This window comes from Ranitomeya imitator, chromosome 3 (assembly GCF_032444005.1).
Source record: "Ranitomeya imitator isolate aRanImi1 chromosome 3, aRanImi1.pri, whole genome shotgun sequence".
Classification (NCBI taxonomy): domain Eukaryota; kingdom Metazoa; phylum Chordata; class Amphibia; order Anura; family Dendrobatidae; genus Ranitomeya; species Ranitomeya imitator.
In genome coordinates, this window is record NC_091284.1 from 570,888,680 (window position 1) to 570,893,497 (window position 4,818).

Genomic DNA, 4,818 nt, shown 5'->3' on the forward strand with positions numbered 1-4,818 from the left:
TAGTATATTGCACAGTGACGTAGTATACAGCACAGAGCCACATAGTATATTGCCCAGTCACGTAGTATATTGCCCAGCCACGTAGTATATTGCCCAGCCACATAGTATATTGCCCAGTCACGTAGTATAATGCCCAAAAAAAGAAAACAGAATGGACTATGAAACAGGCCCGCACAACCATAGAAAGTAGAAAAATAACACAATGTTTATTGAACATCAGAGCAAAACATAAAAACATTTAAAATGTACCAATAGTGTACAAAAACACCCCTATTCAAATGCCCTACAAATAAATATGAAGTCGACATGAAACATAATACAATGGGTCAGCATAATATATGTCACCTTATATAGATGAAATAATACCCCCTAGTTGAAAGGGAAACACATCCATATATGCTTAGGGCATAAGAGATCATAGGCGCAAAGAACCATAAGCCCCTATTGGAAAAGCTAGAGCAAAAAAAAAAAAAAACCTTGTAAAAAGGATGTCCGTATCAAATCTACTAATTGGTTTGGAAGTAAAGTGCCCAGCAGATAACAAGGAAATACAGCCTATAGTTACAGAGGGGGGGGGGGGCAATATAATGCCCAGCATACTCATCTGAGGCGGGGAGAAAAAAGACAGGCTGAACCCAAAAATATATCGACTACACAAAGTCAAATAGAAGCCAGTGCCTAAATGTGAACGGCATAAGGCAGGGTAGGGTAGGGTGTGAGAGCCCCATTTTCTTCAGGACTGTGCCCGTCACTGATTGGTCATGGCTTTTTTTCCACGACCAATAAGCGACTTGGATTTCCTTGATAGACAGAGGCCGCGACCAATGAGTATCCGTGACAGACAGACAGAAGGACAGACGGAAGTGACCCTTAGCCAATTATATAGTAGATGAGCGGTGTTCGAGTCGAACTGTTCGCCAATTTCAAATTCGAGCTGTTTTGGGCGGTGTTCGAGTCGTTCGACGAACTCAAACAATTTGCTTAAAATTCAGCTGTTCGAGTTTCTGTTCGATAACTGTTCATTCACCAAAAGCCTAACTTGATTTGCACATTAAAACTGTTTATCATTGTTAATAGACTGTTTCAGTGTATAGTGGGTGGGGGATAAATCTGTGCTGAAATAACGCCAATCTCAATTTTTTTTTCTTTCCTGCATTTACAGTGGGGCGGTGCAGTCTCTCAGCCTATCAGCAGTGCACACACACAACAATGTGCATGTGACGCACACAAGCAAGGGCATGTGTCATTGGCTGTGTATGTCACATGTCCTTGCCCTATAAGAACCAGCCATTTGCCCCGTCGCCACCATTTCCTCACTGCTGTAGCTTAGTGTTAGACGGCACCACTGCTGCTGCTGTGGGCGCTATACAGTCTAAGTGTTTTTTGGAGCGAATTTTCAGAGAGATAGGTTTAGGGAGTCGGGAGGAGTCAGGACTAGTTGTAATATTAGCCCTTTTCAGGGTAGGTTACAGCAGTTCATAGAACTGTTTGCCAGGCAGGTCTGTGCCAGTGCTGTGCAAGTGTTTGTCACAGCATTTGGTGTAATCTAGCTCAGCCAATCCTTTTGGGCTAGTAGCATTGTCTGATAGTCATCTGAGTAGCCCGCCTGTGAAACTAGCTACACCGCCTGTGTAGCTCAATTTTTACTGCATCCAACCCAGTTAATAGTTTTGCGCCTAGGAGCAGTGTCTGCACGTCAGCAGAGTAGCCCGCGTCGGAGCCTCCTCTCCCACGTACAGCAGCAGGTTGGTTCATTTATTATGATTATGGTTATGATATGTGCAGCGTTTTTATTGTATGGGATTTTCCCCTTTATATTTATTTAGATGCTGCACTTTTCACTTTACCATAGTCTTATTTTGCATATGAACCTCCCTTTATTTAGTCTTGCCTTATGAGCCTTTTTTATTCCATGAGAGATTTATTTCTTGTAACAATAATTTCTATATTTGTATTTCTTTATTTATTACCCTGATCTGACATTCTATATACAACTATTGGTTATTATTGTTTCTTTATACGTTTGGTAGTCTCCTTACAAGACCCATGGATGCTATATACTATATTGTCTATTTATGGGCTCTATAGACCTTATGTGATAGTATTAGTCTTCATCTTCATTTTGTTAATTTATTTATTGTGTACTATCTTTTTGGCTATCTGTACGTGGCACTAGTGTGTTGCCTTCATGTATTTTTGTATCCTTTATTATTGTCTATTTATTATTGCTGTTCGATATTTTTTAGAGTTTGGCCACTCAGTTCTGCTCGGTTTTCATCCATCGGTTGTTGTGCCAACAACTACAGATACAGAGTTGCCAATTAGTTAAGCACCAAAATGAGTGGCAAAAGGCCTGCTGCTGGTGGAAAGGGGAATAGGCATGTTGGAAAGGGAAAAAAAGGTTGTGTCCGTGGGGTAGGTGGTAAAGCAACAGTAACATCTGCAGAAGAAAGACCATCTTCCAGCCAAAGAAAGAGGTCTACTTCTTTTCGTGGACAATCTGATATGATCCCTTTCTTACGACCATCGCTACAAGCATCGCCAAAAATTCCAGATGAGGCACAAAAACAGCAGGTGCTTGAACGGATATCAAGTGCTCGTTCAAGTGGGCTCTCCTCCATGTCAACTTCAACATCACAACTACTCCAGTCCTCAGAGTTGTCACTCCAATCGCACTTGCTTCCTCACAGCTCCTACGTCTCCAGCCGCCCGTCTGAGCATGGGTAACACACATGGTTGAGTCTGTAGAGCTGTTTACGCATACTATAGCCTGGGAATCAAAGGTCTGCTCCAGAGCTTCTGTGAATCCAGACGAGGAAATGAGCTGCACTGATGACCAGAATCTTTGTGATTCGGATCCAGGCCCAGATGAAGAAGGTTCAGAGCATAATGTAGACCCTCGTTCCCAAACTGTAACTCCTGTTGGTGGAGACAATGAGGAAGATGGTGATGAGACTGAGATACTTGATTGGAATGAAAATTTGACTTTTCGGTCGTGGCAGGAAGAGGTTGGCTCTGAGGACGAAGGGTGTGAGACCACACAGGATGATGATGATGAGGTTGCAGACCCCACTTACTGTCAACCCCCAGTCTGCCAGTCCATGAGGTCAGCAGAGGAGGTGGAGGAGGATGCTAGTGTGAGTCTGACGACGAGGTTGCGTTGCGCCTTCCTGGACAACTCATGTTGTCTGTAAGATTTGTCAGCAAAATCTCAGTAGAGGCAAAAAAATGACTAGCTTGAGTACTTCATGCATGAACCGTCACATGGATATGAGGCATAAGTTGCAGTGGGAAGCTCACTGTGCTACAATGCGGCCTAGTGGTCCGGCTCATTCAAAAAAGATTACCGCACACTCAAGACTGGTAAGATGCAAAAGGTGTATGCCAATTTTATTGAAGAAAACAAAACAAAAAAGAAGTGGTTGCCACATTCATATTCATTTGAAATAGACAAAAAACCTGACGTTTCGACCCTCCCGGGTCTTACTCATGGGGTTACTGAAAAGCAAAGAAACTGTATAAGACAATGTTTTACATAGGACAACATTATAGAAAGAAAAAAAAGGGGGGGGGGGAGAAAATTACAAGAGGAGAACAAAACAAGAAAACAAAACAGTACATGCAATAATAAAACACCAATAAGAGAACGAGAAGAACTATTATGTACAAAGCAACCTAGAAGGCGAGGTAGTATGGTCAGGAACAACAAAAGGTTCTAGTAACAGGGTACAATAATAAACAAGGTATAATAATAGAGAAGCATGGTAATGAACTGTACAGTGTATTACCTCAAGTCCTTAGACATAGATGCATAATAGTGGCAGTGGTAGGGGGTGTACGACCGATCCCTTGTTAAGGCACAACCTGTCATAGTGGCAAGATGACATAATAATTAAATAGGAATGAAGAGTAGGGAATGTCGATAGAGCCTAACGGAGGAGGGTGGGATCCAGACACGTGTATCCAGTCTGGCATATATTAGAGAGTAGTGTCAGGCTATAGAGATAGGAGAGGAATAATAATGCTATGGGGGCCCAAAAGGGCAGATAGGAGATAATGGAGTTAGTCCAGCCATAGAACTGATAGGTGTAGGGTACTGGGATAAAGTACCATAAAGGGGAACCACAAGAGCATTTGAAACTAGCAACACACGGGACAGAGTAAACTTATGCTGTACCTTATAATAAAGCCAGTCCGGGCAGAAGTGTCCCGGGAGCACAGAATCTGGGTGGTGAGGGCCGTTAGACACCTAGTGGGTCTGTAAAAATAGGTACAGGTACGAGGGGTCAGAGGATGATATCAGGAAAAAAGTGTCCGTAAATGGCCAGAGAAGAGGCGGCATATGTATACCTGAAAAGGGTCCCTGGGAGGATTAGCGGCGCATCCCGCGCCTTGCTGCGATGTCCTGGGGGGAGACCTGGAAAGTGAGAGTGGCTGGGGCTGCCGCCCTCAAATAGCGCCGGACAGGAAGTACCGGACTGGAAGTGACATCAGAGCCACGCCTCCACACTGAGCTCTGTGTGAGAGTATGGGCAAGAAGTTGCCCCTGAGTGGGAGTGGCTAAGCGCAACATTGTCTTATACAGTTTCTTTGCTTTTCAGTAACCCCATGAGTAAGACCCAGGAGGGTCGAAACGTCGGGTTTTTTGTCTATTTCAAATGAATATGAATGTGGCAACCACTTCTTTTTTGTTTTGTTTTCTTCAATAAAATTGGCATACACCTTTTGCATCTTACCAGTCTTGAGTGTGCGGTAATCTTTTTTGAATGATTGACTTGACCTCACGGTCAGTTTACCAGCACCTCCTTGTCCCTGACC

At 43.4% G+C, this 4,818-nt stretch overlaps 1 long non-coding RNA gene across 1 annotated transcript; it reads right to left on the minus strand.

Annotated features, from left to right (window-relative positions):
- Positions 1–3,802: 3,802 nt before the first annotated feature.
- LOC138672211 (uncharacterized) lies at positions 3,803–4,452 on the minus strand. Its single transcript, XR_011319642.1, has 3 exons — positions 4,351–4,452; positions 4,178–4,258; positions 3,803–3,864 (listed from the first exon to the last, which is right to left on the minus strand). It is a non-coding gene; the product is annotated as an uncharacterized lncRNA (long non-coding RNA).
- Between the last annotated feature and the right edge of the window lie 366 nt (positions 4,453–4,818).